The sequence below is a fragment of the Balearica regulorum genome, chromosome 23 (genome assembly GCF_011004875.1).
Source record: "Balearica regulorum gibbericeps isolate bBalReg1 chromosome 23, bBalReg1.pri, whole genome shotgun sequence".
Taxonomy (NCBI): domain Eukaryota; kingdom Metazoa; phylum Chordata; class Aves; order Gruiformes; family Gruidae; genus Balearica; species Balearica regulorum.
This window is the reverse complement of record NC_046206.1, coordinates 3,461,065-3,479,255: the sequence shown is the minus strand read 5'-3', so window position 1 is coordinate 3,479,255 and position 18,191 is coordinate 3,461,065. Positions and strand designations below refer to the sequence as shown.

Genomic DNA, 18,191 nt, shown 5'->3' with positions numbered 1-18,191 from the left:
TTTTCACGCTTTCATCCTTCCCAGTAGCAGCGCTGGGCTCGTGTCCCTGCAGACGGCACGCACAGGCGCAGCGCCCAACCACCGCTGTCTGGCACAACAGCTCGGTGCCAGGGGCAGACTGGCAGCTCCTTCCCTCCAGCCACGTCTGGCGCAGAGGGGACGTGCAGAGCCACCTGTCCTCCGGGCCCTCTGGCTGCCTCTCCCTCCCGCTCCTTCCCCGCGGCCTCCCGGGCTTCCTACATCACAGCCCCTCGCATCTCTCCCAGCCTGCGCACATGAAAGTGGCAGAGCGAGACCGGGAAAGGTCAGCGGGAGGACCAGCCGCTGCCGGCTCAGCGCTGAGCCTCTGTCTTTAATTAACATCTGCCGGGCTAGCTGCCCTCCCTACACTTGACTCCGACTCCCAGTCTCCCCTTCCCTCCTCTATCATTACGCCCACGCTAGGAGAGACAGGGAGGGGAGGAGACAGGGAAGCAGAGTCCTTGGAGCTCCTCAAAGCCTCCCTCTGCCAACACCACCACCACCACCACAGAGGGCAGCAGCTCATCCCAGGAGCTGCCTGGTACATCAGCGCATTAGCGAGCCCCTGGCCGAGATGCCCAGGCGCGCTCTCACTTGCCCTTCCCTCGCATGAGGCTTTCCTGCCTTTGGGCCGCAAAACGTGCGCCCAGGAAATCAAGAGTCTCCCTTCCAAACTAGTCAAGGGGCTAGAGAGCACCATCTGTGACCGTTGACGCCAGCCTTTCCTGGGAAGAACTGGGACCGGCCACCCAGAAGCTCCCAACGTGTTCTACCTCTGTGGGATGCACAGGATACTGGGATACAGGGTCGGAAGGATCGGCCTCATCCTGTCCTGCTTTTACGGATGAAGACGTCTGCGGTACACAGCAGCCGGGTCCCAAGCCGCCTCCGAGGCTCTGGGACTTGTTCGTTCCCATCGCCTCTCCAGAACGCCAGACCTTCGCGAGACCCCTGTGGGCAAGGCCCTCATTACACTTATGAATATGATTAATTAGGTCCAATTAACTATACTGGAATTAATGATGTGACTCTCAGTTAGCTGGAGCTGCCTCTTTGCGAAGCGTTTCCCCAGTGGCTTGCTCCAGCCCCAGACCAACCCCCAGCAGAGGCCCCAGAGATGGAAGAGCACAGATGAATTGGGATGAAGGAAGCAAGCCCGGAGCCGCGAAAATGCCTGCTTTAGGAGCAGCCCTCCGCTGTGCCGATCCACGTAGGTACGGAGCAGGGAGGCGGGGGCAGCTCCGGCCTTAAATCCGCAGACCTGGCATGCAGACTCACCCCGTGTTCCCCCAGAAAGGCAAAGGTCCGGTGAGGAGATGGAGGAGGCTGCTGCAGAGGTAGGCTCTGGCCTAAAAACGCCTTTTCAGCTCTCCCCACGCTACCCTTGGTCCTGCCCATCCCTACACAGCCTCCTGGCCACAGTGCCCCCTTCTCCCCTCAGACGCTGGCACGGATCCTATCCCACAGCCTCGCAAGTCCCTGCCTTGCCTCCATCTCCCTCGGGCTGCGTCGCGAGGTCTCAATCCCGCTTCTGTTTTGATGGTACCGCAAAGCCGTCGCTCAGGGAAAGGGGAAAAAAGCCAACCCAGGAGAGGCCCCAGGTCTGTGCCCAGCCCTGCAGCCAGCCGGGGAAAGAATGGGCTCCCTCATTCCGTGCTCGTTGGGAGTTTGAGCAGGGCGGCCGCCAGCAGCTGCGAGGAGCCTGCGCTACCTCTGCCACCTCTGCGGCTGCCTAGGCAGCCTGTGCCGTTGGCCAGATGGACCTGGACAGAATTGGGAGTGCCCACAGCTTGGCTTCTCTACTCCTTTCAAACGGGAGCCCAGCCCGTTTCGTTCGCACTAACCTATTAACCATCACACCTCCAGCAGGCCGAGGCCGTTCACACCCCGCAGCCAGAAGAAACCGGGAAGCGCAAAGGCAACGTGTGAAGCGATGCAGCCGGCCAGGCACGGTCTCCCGCTCAGCATCCTCACACCAGAGCTGGGCCCTGGCTCCCCTCCGCACGCTGGGATTTTCCTACGTGGCAGTCCTAACGGCAAAACCATAGCCTGCGCTGGAGTACCGGAGGAGAATTTAATCAAGCTGAGCCATAGTCTTCCCAAATGGAATTACGCTGCTGCAGCCACAGCACGGCTGACACACCATCGTCTAGCAAAGACAAACTCCTGACGCTCTTCCAGGATCACAAAGACACCGAGGCTTGGTGTCTTGGCTTGCGGGATGCCTTGCTATTCCCACAACGTCAGATGCGCTCGTAATGCCTGTACGGGTGCAGGCACGACGTAGCTCTTCCAGCCTTCTCCCCTTCTCGTGACTCCCGCGCGCTCTGAACGCCAGCCTCGTCCTCCCACCACCTCAGACGCTCGCTGCAGCCCAGGGGAAGTCATTCCAGCTCCGCTACGCACAGTCCTGATGCCGCTGGGACGGCGGCACGGCAAACGAGCTTAACTCCTACCTCCGTAACAGCCCGGCCTCAGCTACGTGCCCGAGCTGCGTTTGGGCTGCCCTTCGCACGGGGCCCCGCAAGAGACATTTGCTTCGCTTGTCTCTGGTCCCGCTACATCGCTGCGGTCCAGAGCAGCCCCTGGCTAGCGGCAAACCAAGAAAAGGCTGAGGTTTACCGGCGCTGGAGCTAGGACGGAGCTTCTGCCGGCTGCCAACCTGGAAGGGCCAGGAGAGCCGGAGCCCGCCAGGCAGCCCGCGGGGCCGGGCAGCTGCCAGCAGGGCAAGACCCCCCCAGCCTGCTGCCAGCAACGCCTGCGGGGCGCGAAGGGTTAAAGCGTTTAGCGAGGCCACCAGCGTGATAAACGCAGCCATCGGCAAAGCCGGCGCCTCCCACCGCCACCCAGGGCTCGGGCTGGCTGGGGAGCGGGAAGGTGGCAGGCAGCGGGGCGGGCGGGGAGGACTCTTATCCTGATACGGCGCCTTCCTCCCGAGTGCGGGTTTGGAAAAACTGAGCAGGCAGGGCTGGCTCGGGAATCGCACAGCCTCGGTGACACAAAGCCAGCAGATCCCTCGCCGAAAGGACGGGCGGGCAGCCGGGTGGGCTCGGCCCAGCGCCCCCCGCCGCAGGGGGAAAAGAGCCTGGCAGGGCGCAGGCAGGAGGGAAACAGGGGTCCAGGCAGGAGCGGGGGCGCTCCCCCCACCCCGCAGCAGCGAGATTTCCCTTCCCCGTGGCATTCCTGGCCGGCCGCGCAGGCAGAAGCAGGCCCCGTGCGGGCTCCGGAGGATTTCGGGTCCGTGCAGGCAGGCGTGCGGCTCCCTGCGCTGTCTGGCTGCCGCGGTGGCATTCCTCAGCTCCCCCTCGGCTCTGCCAGCCTGCCCACAGCCCGCTGGCCACAGGTGGCCCGCACAGCTCCGGTCCCTGCCTGCCAAAGCGGGCCCCCCCACACCCCCAGAGCAGCCTCGGCACGTTTGGCGCATGCCGCGCGCACATGCACGGGCAAATGCGTGTCGCGGAGGGGCAAATCTTCACGCGTATGCGCCAGTGCCGAGTGTCAGAGACGGTGCCAGGGCAGACGTGCTTTCTGCGGGCGTGCAGGAGCATGTGCAACCACAAACAGCAGGAACGGAGCACGGCGCATGGGCGCCGGCCCCGGAGCTACGCTGCAGAGCGAGCACCGGTGAGTCTCTGCCGCATCGAACCAGGGAAGAACGAGATAGTGGAGGAAGGTGCAAGAACAGCTTTTGCTGTCCCTGCTACTACAATCTTACAGTAAGGCAGAACCAGGAGTGGAGTACTCCCCCTCCCTTTGATTTATTTACTCAGCGCCTTCATCTCCGGAGGACTCCTGGAAGCTCAGTCACTGCAGACACTCGAGCCCTGTGTCAGCGAGTCGCAGAGCGGAGATCAGGAGAGTTTTCAGGGAGGTCACAAGCCTGACACAAATTCAATGTCTCTATTAGTATTTGGGGTCACTCGCAATCACCGCTCTGTAAATGGGGTCGTAACAGGAAAAGTTAGCGTGCTGCTGCCTTGCGCCATCTGCCAGCGCCACAAGGACTCGTGTTGCTGGTAGCTTGGACTAGCCCTTCCTACCCCCATTCCCCACACACGCAGCGTCCGCGCCCCAGGCAGTCATGCGCATCTTGGTGTCTGCAATGCCTCAACCACACAAATCTCTAGCTGAGGGAAAAGCCTCTCCCCCAGCATCTCGGGGGCAGACGTGTTTTGCAGAGGAGCAGGGCACATAGCCTCGCACGCAGGGCTGGCGGAGCACGACTCACCTGCGCCAACACACAGTTGACTGGCTAGACCCACCTGTCCCGCGTGCTCCTGGGAGGGCGACCATCTGAGTAAAGCCACAGGCTGGCTCCTCTTGCGTGTCCAGGCTCCGCTCCCACTTCTGCTCCCTCGGTTTTCACCCAGCCCTTGCTCACTCGCGCCTCAGTCTCCCAAAACGCTCGTGCATTTACGCAGGTCTGATGGCACTTTCGTGCCAGAGGTGCCGAGCACCTCAGCCGACTGCCACAAGGACTCTACAGAACTCGGGACAAGGAAAAGGTCCTCCTTGCCAAGGCCACCCCATCCCTGCCTAACTAGTTGTCACTTGCATTTCTGTTCAGTTTCCTCTCGTGCTCCAGATTTCTCCACCTCCCTTCACGCCCTCCAACAACGGTGCCCTCTGCATCCACCCCTACGGACACAGAGGCACTACCAAACCCCAGCCTGCCTTCTCCATGGCGCGCAGCGAGGCGAGCACGGCGCTGGAGACTGGCTGCCTCTCCCCGCGCTCCTCCCTCTCTCCAATGTCAGCGATATTAAACATTCACGCCATTGCCTGCCACGAGCGGAGGAATGCACGCAGAGGGCCAGCTCCTCCGGCCTTGGGAGTACCCCCGCGTCCCTCCACTGCCTAGGCAGAGGGATGAGGAGGGGAAGAGGTGAAGAGGGGAAGCTTCCCCTCTTGGTGAAGAAGGCTGCTCCGCACGCCATCTCCGACCCGCGCCCTGGGACACGCTGGCTTGCACAGGAGGCTGCTGGCATTTCCTGCCTGCAGCCGGCGCGGGGCTGCCCGGGCAGGGCCCGGGGCCTCCGGCAGAGAACCGGCAGGGGGTCCCGGGCCGCCCCAGCCCTGCCCTGCCCTGCCCAGCCCGGGGGAACGGCCGTGGCGGAGGGCAGCGGGCTCCTCCGTCCCCAGCACCGGCAGCGCTGCTCGGGCCGAGGACTGACGGGCAGCGCGAGGCGGGGCGGGGCGGGGCGCCCGCCGGCAGCGCGCGGGGCTCGGCGGCGCCACCTGGCGGGCGCGGGCGGCGCAACGGCCCTGCCACCGCTGCCGGGGGCGACAGCCCCGGGGCGGGAGGAGGCCCGGCGGGCAGAGCGGCGGGGGCTCCCCCAGCGGCAGGCAGGGCAGGCCGGGCACGACACGGCCCTTCCCCGGGCAACCCGGGGGCTCCCACCCCGGCAGCGCGGGGGTCCCGCTCTCCTCCTCCGGCTCCCCCCCCCCCGGGGAAAGCGGGGCTGCTCGCATCGCAGCCGCATTTTCCCCTCTCTGCACCCGATGCCGAGGTGCAGCACCAGAGCTGGGATGAGAAACGCCCTTTGTATTTACCCTGTTTTACTCTCTCAGGGGCTGCAAAGGAGATGCGGCTATCTCCGGGGCTATGCCTGACAGAATAGCAGCACGTGCACAGCAGAAGGGGATGTTTTAATTAAGAGGAAAAGGAGAAACTGTGGCTCCAGTGAAAAATGCCAAACAGAGCTTTAACATCCAGGCGCAGAAGTGAGGAAATGCATTTCCGCGGCGTGCAATACGTCCTCATCCCCGCGCTAGAAGACGAAGAGCTAAACGGAACCCTCCGTCCCCGCCAACAGCGGCAGCTTGCATCTGGCACCCGAGCCGTTCAATCACGCCTTCCTGCAGAGACAGCCCTTCTGGAATATCTGTGTAACAGGTACCTTAACACACTTGGCAACTGCCCTTAGCGTGGCACGGACACTCAGAACCGAGCGTCTCCTCCCTTACTGCCTCTCAACCGTACAGCAGTCACGACACCAGCTTGGTTTTTGCAGAAACAGGCAGGAAAATCCCTCAGCTACAAGGAAGAGCACGGTATGTACCACCTCGGTGCTGGCTTCCCAGGCCACCAGAGACAACAGTGGACTCAAAGCAGGAGAGGCCCGTGGGGTGAGCGGGCAGACTCGTGGACAGCGGCTATCCAGGACTCCCTTTCACAGCTGCGGGATGCAGAAAAGACCAGGCTAAAGACCACATAAACTGAATTACTTCATCCGATCCCTAACAATCTTGCCTGATTTCCCCAATTCCTCCCTCTAACCGCTGCCTTCGTCCCAGTTATCAGAAGCCCTGCAAGATTCCCCATCCTCCGACAGCCATAGCTCTGTGTCCAAGCTGGAAAAGGGGAAAGAGACAGGGGGGAAAAAGGGAAAAAGGAGTTTTTCCAGAAGCCAATGAAATGCAACTGTGCACATAGTTCCCATGGTAACAGCAGGATCCAGGGGAAGAAAAGGGAATATAAATCGGATTATCAAGGGGATGAACCAGGAGGGACAAGCGAACCAGTTGCATCCGCCAGCCCAGCCAGGCCGCTCAAACACCCCCTGCGCTGTGTGCCCCAGTACCGAATCCCCTCCTCACCTTAACGCCCGCCCAGAGAGCTCCCTGGGCAGCAGTTCCCTCTGCTCCAGAGTCACCTAGCGAGGCGAGGTCCCCGCAGCACGACAGGGCTCACGGAGGTCACTGAGGGAGTCCTACCGCCACCACTCCCAGCCCAGAAACTTTCCCCCGAGCGGAGCAGTCTCCCTGTAATTGACGCAATATATTACTTTCACCGTCTGACATCTTAACCATAAATGAGGAGGAGGCTCAAAAATGCCCTGAACATGGGGGGGGGGGGGGGGGGAAAAATCGAAGAGAAGTAACTCACGAGACCCAAGATTTATGCTTGTCCACCCACAGGGGAAACGGAGCACTCCTCCGTGACATTCTAGCAAGGACTTGCACTTTGCGGAGCGAATACAGTGAAATCAAGGTGGCTTTCAATAAAGCCAGGAGAAGCACAGCAACTTGCATCAGATGGATTTAAACCAGCACATCCAACAGCAGCAGAGCCTGTTCCAGCAGGGTTCCCAGGCTTGGGAACAATCTTCCCAGCCTGAGAAAGGACCACAGCATGTCGGCTGCTCTCTAGATCTGACTCCCCCTGCACTGCTTACACTGCTTGCTCTCTCTGCTGGTCCTGCCCAGCCTGGAAAGGGTTAAGTCTCAAAAGCACCTCCTGGGGTTTTGCTACTTCTTTTCTGCTCTGTTTTATTTCCTCAAAGACAGAGATCAGCTGCCTGGATCTGGCTTGACCTCGCAGCAGAGCCCGCAGCGGCCCCCTCTGCAGCACAGATTGCCTGCGAGCGTGGAGAGGGACACAGAGATTTGCTGCGCCGGAGCCCTTTTGGAGACGGGCATGAATATTTCACGACAGGGAGACGATGCTTCAGCAGCGTCATGCAGATGTGCATTTGCGCTGTGCTGCCAGAGACACGAAAGGACAGACCCCAGGTCAGCGCTCCCCAACTCCCAGGGAGCCCACCGAGAAGAGAAGCCCCCCCGAGGGTAAAGGAACCTCCTCTGCCCACGTTTGCTCTGCAGGGCCAGCAGAACGAAGAGCCACAGGTGGTGCCAGCAGCTCCCGCACAAACCTGCCGTCCCTCTACCTGGCAGAGAAAGCTGCACGTTGGGCTGATCTGGGGAGGGGTAGAGGGACGGCCCTATCGGTCCCCAGGACACCCCTAGTACTGAAACGCCCTGTCAGAAGGCTGCACCGGCCCCAAAATACAAGATGTAACCAGATGGTCCTTCCTAAGTGGAGCCCAGGTTTCAAGAAAGGCACGATATCCAGCTGGAACCAGAAGAGACATCTAGCTCTATGGGGGCTGGACTGCACTTGGCATAAACTGTATAGACGCCCTTTGACGCAGGCACTCGATACAACTTCTTCCATTCAAAAGGAGAGCGAGATTCGAGATTTGACTCTTTGCAATATGTAGAGCGCGTCCTGTCTAAGAGTCCCTGAAAGTCTGGCATAAAAGGTGCTCTTGTGTCTCTGGAGCGCGTGTAGAGGGCAGGAAGAAAATGGACGGAACAGCACGACACAGGACTGCCTAAGCTCACCTCTGAAGCTTTCCAGCATGATCTAACAGCAAAATTATCAGTGCTATAGTACCAAAACATATTGCTTTTAGCGATCCCGTGCGGAAGAAACGACCAGGCGTCCTGGTTCCAGTCCCCCAAAATCCAGCCATGCAGCAGCTATGCCAACAGGAGGAAGGAGGAAGATTTCACAGCAAGGGGAGCCTGTGGAGCTCTGGAAGTTAATTGAGACAAAGCCGATACACTTTCCTTGGACATGAATTTGAGTGGGAGGTGTTTGTTACTGCCAATACATTTTTCCTCATACGCAGTTCTTCCACATGAGGTTGAACCGTTAAGCGTTGACAGTGCATCTGTTAAGACTGGCTCTAGAAACCAAATGTTCTTGAAAATAAAGAAAGAAACATGCTGTGCTTGCCCTTCATCTTCCCAGCCATCTAGCTCCCAGTACCACGGAGAAAAGCCACGTGGAACAGCCCACGTACACATGGATAGCCCAAGAGCGGCCATCTTTAAAGTACTCCTCTGCCCGAAAGGTGCAGCAGGCTGAGGAACAAGGAGAAGTTCCCCGAGGACGGCAAGACTCGGCGAAAGGGCGGCACGACGACATCAGGCTTGTTTCTACTGACAATATAAGGCTTCAAGGAGAGGTCCCGCAGAAGATCTGGGAGAAGGGCTCTTCCCTACATTTCAAATATCCTCTACCGCTTTGCGTTTTCTTTTTACAACTGCATTTCTGTCCTGCCTCCCATGGCAGCTACCTTGGGCTTAAAGCAAAGAGTGAGCCTGCTTCCTCAGAAAGATCCTGCGCCCTGCAGACAGCGCTGGCATCACCACGGACTGCAAGTACTGGAAGAAGACATCCCTGCAAACAGAGGAAGATGACCTTCCTCCAAGGTCATCAAAGCTTTTCTTCAGAGGAAGGAAAAAAAATTTTAAAAATTAGAAAGGCCAATGCAGCCTCCTCACTTGACTCCCTTTAATTAGTAACCATCTGGTTTTGAGAAGAGCTGTCAACCAATGTAGAGCATTTGGCAAGCTTCCTCAGCTGCTGCTCTCCTAACTTCAGTTCTTCTTGGAAATGCTTTAAGCCCTGAGATGCCAAAAGGAAATGAAAAGAGAAGCAAGAGAAAGAGCGCGCGAGCGAAGCAGAAGAGCAAGGACACAGTATAACCTAGCGGAGAGAGCGAGATGTTCCCCAGTTCCACTTCCAGGTTGGGGAGCAAACTGCAGACGCTGCTGGCCATCCGATAGCCAGGAAACCTCCCACCCAGCCAGCCACGCGGGAGGAACTGCAATACCTCAAGCACCGTATTTCAAACGAGACATTACAAATCCCTCGACATTTTCCGGAAGTCGGGATGCTCAATCCGGCGTCCTGGCCAAATTCCAACTTAGGCAGTGACTTTCTATCTTCCTAAATTCCCTCCCTCGCTTTAATTTCTTCTTTGTCCCAACCACTGCGCGACGGCACCGCGTGCCTGCGGTTACGTCTTCTGCTCTGGCCCGGCAGTCATCCACCAGGATAGACATGGACAGCGTTACTAGCCAGACTCATCGCGCTCCGTGCGACGCTCTTCCTCGAGTTTTGCCCTGGTTCTGCCCGATGCCACGCTCCGTTCAAATAGAGGGGTGCTGTTCTCCACCGAGAAACCTGCAGGTGCAAAGGGGAGCGTTTCACCTAGCCTTTGGACGGAACGAGGAGGCACGCTAACCATTCTGCTCTGCGAGCTCCCAGGCTGCCTCGCTCTCCGAGCCACAGAAGCTCGAGTCCTCGGGCATGCTCTGCCAGCACAAGCCCTTTTGCTCTTTTCAGGGAAGCAGCCGCACTGGTAGCAGAGCTGGGCGGCAGGAACCGGGCTGCAGCATTTCTGTGAGCGCTGCCTGCCTCATTAACATTCAGCACACGGCTCAAGCAGCTTTTAGATTACTCCTTCCTGACTCTGGGACCTCATGCGTGAGTCAGAGGCTTGCACATTTGCTTTGCCCGATCCCTGTGAGCCCCCAACACATGGCAAACTAAGTTTTGAACAGTTCCTGTAATTCCTGCGCGCAGACAACCTTCTTCTCACTTTTGCGAAGGAGCAGAGTCATCCTCTGCTCCCCCAAACAGCATCATGCGCACACGGACCACCACCCTCTTATCCCACAGATGCGTTCAGGTTTTGCGCTGCCCTCTTGTAAGCAGGTACGTCAGACTCCGCTACGCTCACCCCCCCTCTACTCATTTCCACTGCCTGTCAGAGCAGCAGAGCTGTAACCTCGTTGACTCCTGACCTGCAAGAAAAAAAAAGCAAGCATTAAATTCCTTATTAGAGCATCTGAAAGCCACCAGGGACCTGCACCTGATTAGCGTTCTTGCACATATCCAGAGGGGCAGACGAGCAGGTTTCAGCTGCCCTGATCTGCTCGGAGCTATGAGATATTCTCACTTTCCGTCTCAGGAGCTGCGTGAGACTTGGGCTCGGCTGGGATGCCCACCGTCGAGGGAGAAGCGAGAGCTCAGGAACTCTCTCACATCCACTGCTTTTAGGAGGATGGGCGTGCTGGTCTGACACTCTTGGGACTGAAAATCCCCACGCAGGGAACAGGGAGGTGCCCAGGCAAACGACAGATACGCACGTGGGTCATCGGGCCTGGACCATCTTCCCATGAGCTTCGACACGGCCAATTTACAGCAAAGGACCAAAAGCGAAAGGCTGTGGACACTGTTCCTCCTGTTTATGGTTCCCCAACCTCGGCTGGGGAAAACAAAGCTTTTCCTTTACACTACACACTCCGCTCCTAGCCACAGGAACCTCTGCGCAACGCTTCCATCTTCCATGCTTCTCCTCCAAAGCCTTTCTTCCTTGTCTATTAGCATTATGCAAAGCGCCCAACTGCTGATGCCAATGAGACTTCAGGCAGAAATCCATCTATTTCTCCCCTCCAGCTCTTAATTAACATGTGGACTTTAATTACATTTCCCGTTTTCACGACAAAATATATCTCTCCTCCGCCTGCCCCTCCCCGAGATCATTACAAAAGCTCTAATAATAATCAGCATCATCCGTCTACCCTGAGAGCGAGGCCGGGGGGCACCTGCTCCATCTTCCCAAGCTGCCCCATCCCACCTAGCCTCCGGTCACTCATTCCTCGGAGAGCCGCATGCCCTGGTCCCGTTCCAAGGGAGAGGGGTGGAAGCGCTGCTAACAGGTTGGCACAACATATTGCCAGGGCTGGACGGCGCCTGCAGGTTTTGGCTGCAGCGAGAGACATTACAATTCAGGGATGGACACAGAAACAAAGGCAAATTGGGGAGGTATTAGGGATTCTCTTCCTTTTCAAAGGTAAGGATGGGTCACCCTCCTGCTGAAGAAGCTCTACCCTCACTGTTTATACAAGGCACGGCAAACACTGCTAGGAAGCTTTGGAGTAACACTCAGCTGGTTCACAGACCTATGCAGTAAAAAAAAAAAAAAAACCCCAAAAAAAACCCCCAAGTGGGGAAAACTTTCTAACAAACCTCCCTGTCCTCACTGACCCAGCTGCTAGAAAAGCAATCAGCTTGGTAAATCACAAAGCATCTGTTTCCTGGGAGAAAGCGAAAACTGAGAAATCCTTCCCTACCCAGCGTGATGGGAGCAGGCGAGAAGCCGATACAATTTACTCAAGCACGGGCCTTGGTGCAGTCAGGCTTCCACAAAGCTCAGGCGTTTGTCTAAAGGTAACCCAAACTGCAACCACTCTCGTCACAAGTCCGGGAACTCCACCCGGATGAAATCTCACAGGAGACAAGAGTCCTGCACGATAGTGACCTTGGGTCTGCAAACTCAAAATGAGGATCAGCTCTCAGACAGACTACTTTATCTGAATGTTGAAAATTCACCAGGCAGCGGGTGGCTTTGTCCTCTTACGGAGGTCCGGGAAATGAGATTTTCCTTAGTTGTTACTTTACACCTCAGACTTGCAGTGCTCCTCAAAGACTTAATCGCTAGCCCTCCTGGCAGCAAACAGTAAGGTAATAATGAACGGAATATCAACTCAGGCAATGCTTGCTTTAGTTTGCAGACAGACCAAAGACGGCGAGCTGCCCACCTCTTCCATTGCCGAGTTCTTAAGAATTAGCAATACTTGACAGAGCAGACATGACATCAGGCTCTTGGGACAGAGACAAGAACATAGGGGCAGCATCGAGGCGATCGCAACACAAAGGAGATACACGAAGGACTACAGGTATGGCCCAGACAGAGTCCGCGAGGCAAGGACTGCACGATACAAACATACGGCTAAGCGCATCACACGCATGGAAAGAAGAGCTCCCGGCAGAGCTCCGTGCACGGGCAGCAAGCATGCTGCGAGCACGGACGGCATCTCTGCTGCTCGCTGACACCCGTATCCCTCCTGACAGCCCAACGGTACAAGAAAACCAAGTAATTGCCCGAGCAAGAGTGCCGATAAGCGCGGCAGAAGAGAGACGATGTCCCTTTAAATGTGACTAAAGTGTTGTCAACGGATCTGCCATGGTAGAGGAGTTAATCCCCCCCCCCAGCCCCTCTCAGCCACTGTGATGGGATAATTAGATGCGAGGGCTCAGCGCAGATGATGCTCCAGTTGCTTAGCAACTAATGGTTTCCATGGAAATGGCAAAGCACAGCCTTCGGAGCAGTAAGTGAGCAGTGCAGCAGGGCAGGGAAAGATGCCTTCAACTCCTGCACTGATCCTCTCCTCCAGAATCACTCGGAGGCCTTGAGGTATTAGGGGAGTGAGAAGGGGGTGCCTTAAAGACACAACATCCCTGTTTCAAGCAGCAGTAAAAAGAAAAGGGTTTGGTTTTTTTTAGACTAAACTTCGAGTGACACGGTCCTCCTGATCTCAGCGACTCTCCACTAGCAGGACAAGCGAGGCTGAATCCCACAGAGCGGCCTCATGTAAAGGCATGTGCCCTGATACGTGGGGGTAGCTGAACGTGATTCCAGCATCAGTTCTCACAGCCAGGGGCTGAGAGGCCAACACACACACCACACACCTCCCAACGTGTTTAGATTTTCAGCGCTGTCCCATAAGAAGCCATGTACAGGCACCCAGCCTGGCCCTGGACCAGCAGGCAAGAGGAGGTTTCCTCTCGATTCTGCAGCTCCGCAACACGTACAAAAAGTGACACTGGCTATAAAACACCAAGTGTCTCGCCAGAATAACAGAGATCAGATTTATTAACCTTAGCCCAAGCCTATCATCCGATACTACCTCCAACACGACCAATTTCTACTCCTCTGTTACCACAGCTCCCTGCACAGAGTCAGCATCCCACTGCTTCCAAGCATCACAGACATGACCTGCATCTCTTCTCACCAAACGCTGCATGCGCTGGCAGTGCGGCTGCACGGCTGCAAGCCGCGATCTTGTCATCTCACGAGCTGAGCAGAGACAAGTTCTGTTTGTATTTTGATGAGAGCGCGCTGGGACACGGCATTAGGTGGGGTTGTTGCTTCAGTACGAGGTGGTCTTCACCCCGCCTCGCACGATGCGGGGAGGACTAGCATCGCTGCCTGCTTGCAGATCACAGTCTTATGTGTTAAAGCTTTGCAAATGCCTCAAGCCCTGATGGCGCAGAAGGGGGTATGGAAACTCACGTCGGGAAGACAAGCCCCGCTCTCCTACCAGCCCCGCACTCGTACAAGAAGCGCCCCTCGCAGAGACAGCGAGCAGACTGTGCCTTCGGCACTGGCTGCGGCACACGCACTCCCTGCTTTTCCCCTTCCCACCTGGGAGGAGACTGGCAGCATGTGCTCCACTCTGCTGCGTGCCATCTCTTCTCGGCAGAAAACATGTAAAATGGAGAAAAGGGCAGACCCCTCCCTCGGGCAGCGGCTGAGCCGGGAGGTGGCACGTACTGCCGGTGAGGGGCAGCCAGGCTAGGCTCTGGGACTCCTGAGCGTGTCGGTCGAAGCCACCGACTCTGAAATGCTCTGCAGCTCCTTCCTCCCCTCGCTGCAGGCGTTACTTTGCCCTCCCGGCAAACCCAGGGGACGCCGGCTGCGACATCCAGGCGGGATGAAGTTTCCAGCCTGCGCCGACAGCTAATTTAGCCGCAAGCGAGGTCTCCTCCCTGGAGCCCTGTCCTGATGCACCCGGCGCTTTCAGGAAGGTACCGGAGCAGAGTCGCCAAAAAAGTTGCAGAGCGCTTCAGACTCTGTCCCCTACGGCTTTCAAAGGGGGAAATCAAAGGGAAGCGCCGCACTTTGTTCTGCGGGGGAGCGGCACGAAAGGTGAGTGGCGACGAGCCTGGCAGAACCGGTCGCTTCAATCGTCCGCCAGCTCACCTTTGAAGTGGTTTTAAAAATCAGGGAGGAGGGGCAGAGACCCGAGTTCAGCTCTTTTACTGCAACTTCACAGAATTTGAGGACATGGGGGGTAAGAGGCTGCCTTTCCCCCACCATAAAAATAGCCTATCTGTTCAGAGAGAATAGAATATGGCTAATAAAAAAGGCCACGATACTCATCAAGTAGATCTGTTGCGTCCTCACACCCTGAGGAGGCTACGAAGGGCTACGATGGCAGCAGCATCTACCCAGAGTACTGACGGAGACACAGCCAGGCATCTGCAGGATTTGCTGGGCACCCCAGCACAGCCCCCGGTCCAGAACCGATGGAGCGACCGACTGTCACCAGTCCACAGCCTCCTCTCTGCCTTGCGTTCCCCTGCCTGCCGGTACTTTCCCCGCTGCCTCTCTTTAACCAAAAGGACTGGTGTTAACCCCAGCCTACGCAAATCCTGGGGGCTCTTTCTGTATTATAGTCACAGCATCAGCCACTTGCTGCAGCACAGGGAATCGAAGCAATGCCAACACAGCGGGAGTGGCACTGTGCAAGGACAAGCCAGGTGTCTACTGTACACCCCATACCAGGAAGATGAGGGGAAAGTATTGATTACTTATTGGAAATTAACCTCTGTTCTACCACAGGGGAGAAAAAAAATAAATTAATATATATATACACACACACACAAGGAACATAGTTGATTGGCATGACCGGTATTCACAAGGCCAGAGACCCCCCAAGCCCACTGAGCTTGCTTCTATACAAACACCAGCAGCCGGGCAAAAACTAGAGGTAATACCCTCCTATCACCACGGACAAGCAGATGTCACCCTGTACAAATCCAAAGCTTTCAGAGGCTGCGGAATACAAGAGCCATTCAAGCCAGACTCGAACAACTTCTGCATCGGAAGCCAAGTTATAGACCTCCCCTGTCTTTAGGGGAGAGCGCGAGCTTGGATGCAGCATCTTTCAGAAACAGGAGCAAATCTAGTTTCTCTGGCTTGCCAAGACGACCTCGCGGCAGCACATCCACACTGAGCCATAAGCCTGGCCGAAGACATCCACCTACACCTTACACGCGGAAACGCAGCTGCAAAACTCAAACACCCTGAGAAGCAATTGAGCACACTCGCAGTTACGCCTCGATCTGAAATGTCTTTTCTCTTGATTTGCAAACAAGTCTTAATCTAAAATGCCAGGAGATGGGAATCAGCAAGGAAAGAGGACCGCGCTCGCCCCCGGACCCCAACCCACCGCTTCCCTGCAGTTCTGGTGGTTACGAGGCGTGCTGGAGTAGGCAAGACGGGTATTCAGTAAAACTATCACATCAATCAGCTTCCGCGCTGGTAACGCTCACCTGAAAAGAGCCGCTTTTGAAGAATCCGGACGTCCTGAGCCAAGACACCTCCAGCTTGTCACCTCTCTACGTTTCCGGCTCTGTTCATGATGCAGCTAGAGACGCTGGCTACTCTGGCCTTCTGCACGCATCAGCAGGTTCTCTTCTGACTTATCTTTCACCTTCCGAAGCTAGAGGGGGACCAAAAAATGAGATGGCTTTAGGATACGAGCGCGAGCTTCTGGTTAAACCGTAGGGCACAAGGAATTGGCAGTCTTAGATTTTAATTCTCACAAATTGGCTCCATCAGTCTGATCAAGATCCCTGTCCCCTGGGAAAGCAAGGGTAGCAAGGCAGAGCTCAGGGGTTACGGTGCTTTCACCCAGAATACACAGTACCTACACCAATGGGTTTGGGATTCAGCAACTGAATGGCCAAAGGCAAAATTAAGCCCTTTCCAGTCTTTTCCTCGACTTAAGGGAGAGGCCCGTGGTTGCAACCGTATATATTTAAAACACTCTTAGGCTTTAAGCTGGAAACCAACACTTCTGTTTCCAGTTTTGCTAGCTTCATCGCACAGACCGGGCAGACCGCAGGGCTCTGCTTGACCTGTTTCTGTTATAGCAGGGCCTCAAACCTCTACCAGTAAGAAGTAAATGTTATCACATGGGGGAACGCTTTCCATCCCTACAGCAGAGGCAGGAAATACTAGCAAGCTTTCCCCACACCTTTTTTTTTTTTGAGGGGAGGGTCTAAGTACCACTGTTCAGGGCTTCTCTAGGTGGAGAACTGTATTACAATATGTTCTATCCTATCCCTCCCCTTCCCTCGTGTTACTTACCAGTTCCACAGACCAGCACAGCCTTCTCTGAGGACACAGAAACCTGGGGGAGGATGGGAGGAAGGAAACTCTCATCAGCTGCTGTTAGCAGCCCTGGAAGGTCTGCAGCTGTTTCTCATCTCCATCACTGAGATGAGTAGCAGCTTTTGCTAGAGACCACCACCCCCCCCAACTCCAGGGGCACCGGCTCTGAACCAGCTCCAGGTGAATCCAGTTGCTCCCTGCAAAATGCCAGCTCACACGGCCTCTTGTGGCCAAGCCACACGCTCTGGTTCTCCTCCTCCTCCTCTGCCAGGCTGCTCTTCCCAACACGGCTCCTGGAAAGCGGCACGGAGAACCGTGTCCTTCCCACGGACAAGTCTATCCCCAAATATTCTTCTGTCTTTTATTCACGCCGGTGCCTCACACATTGCCCCGCTTGCTTTTCAAAAGCCAGGATGATGCTTCATCCCCGTGCGAGGTCTAGCTGCCGCAGGACCTCTCTTACCCCCCCTCAAAATACTTACACGGTTCTAAAATTATTATCATAACTGCATCCAGTCTAGCACTCTCGGGCGAGTTTATTGTTGAAGTACCAAAGGTTATGCAGGGAGGTGAGGCATCAACTGAGGGTGCATGTAGATAATCACAGCCTTAACGAATTACGCCGCCTCAGCTGATGCACACGCACCACTGCGTGAGAGTTTCACTCCAGACAGAAAGGGGAAAGCAACTTTGTGGTGCGACAGGTCGAGCGATACGGGGTAAATTATTAAACTATAGTAGCTGGATTGTTTGCAACACATCTCAAGTCAAATACCGGGCTCCAGTTTCAGGAAGGGGAAAGGCTTTTGATTGGGGCGCGCTCAGACCTTGTTGAGGAAAGCGGCCAACCGAGCAGGTCCTGCTCACACCCGAGGAATCTGACGGGGACCACATCCATCGTCTCCGCTCAGGACTGAACTTTGTCACGCAAGGGTGGAAAAAGCTATGCGGCTGTAGTCTTTTGCACCTAGCAAAAGCAAAGCCAATACTGACCGGGTACTTGTGGAACACCTAGCAAGAACTAAGCAAACTTCAATACGGTACAAACCACCATGCCTGCTTTTATTGAAGAGGCAGAACTAAGCATGCCAGATCCTCCTCTGCCCCTTGCACGTTACCTTTTCAAGAAAAGCTTTTGGTTTGGCGTTTGACGTGTTTTTCAACGGCCCGTCTCAAAAGATGCAAATATGCGAAGGGTGAGAATAGTGACAGCAAACAAGCGGAGGAACGTTTGGCCCGAAGCACCGCAGAGCAAGCCTGCGGTGGGGAAAAGCACCTTACCCTTTTCTTTCATTGCACGGAAAAAACCCCAAATGACTCGAAGCCAAACCTTTGGAGCAAGGGTCACGGAATTCACTTGTAAGCCGAGATTCTCCCAACATCGTGACGCTAACGTTATGACACAATCTCTTCTAGCAGTTGCCAAAACCGGCCTCTTTCGGTCCGTCCCCCTGCCGCAAGTCCCTGATGTACTCCTCCGCTACAAGCATTACCTGCGTCCTCCTACAAAACGGTCAACATATGTAAAGGGTCTGAAATCTCATTGCCTGCTGGTACTAAGCC

At 56.1% G+C, this 18,191-nt stretch overlaps 1 protein-coding gene across 1 annotated transcript in view; it reads right to left on the bottom strand.

Annotated features, from left to right (window-relative positions):
• The window catches only part of BCL9L (BCL9 like), a 68,793-nt gene extending 52,151 nt beyond the window's left edge, over positions 1–16,642 (bottom strand). Inside the window, exons 1-2 of the mRNA XM_075774745.1 lie at positions 16,605–16,642; positions 15,785–15,954 (exon numbers count right to left, since the gene is read on the bottom strand). The gene's annotated coding sequence lies outside the window, so the exon portion shown is untranslated. The remainder of the gene's footprint in view (positions 1–15,784; positions 15,955–16,604) is intronic.
• Between the last annotated feature and the right edge of the window lie 1,549 nt (positions 16,643–18,191).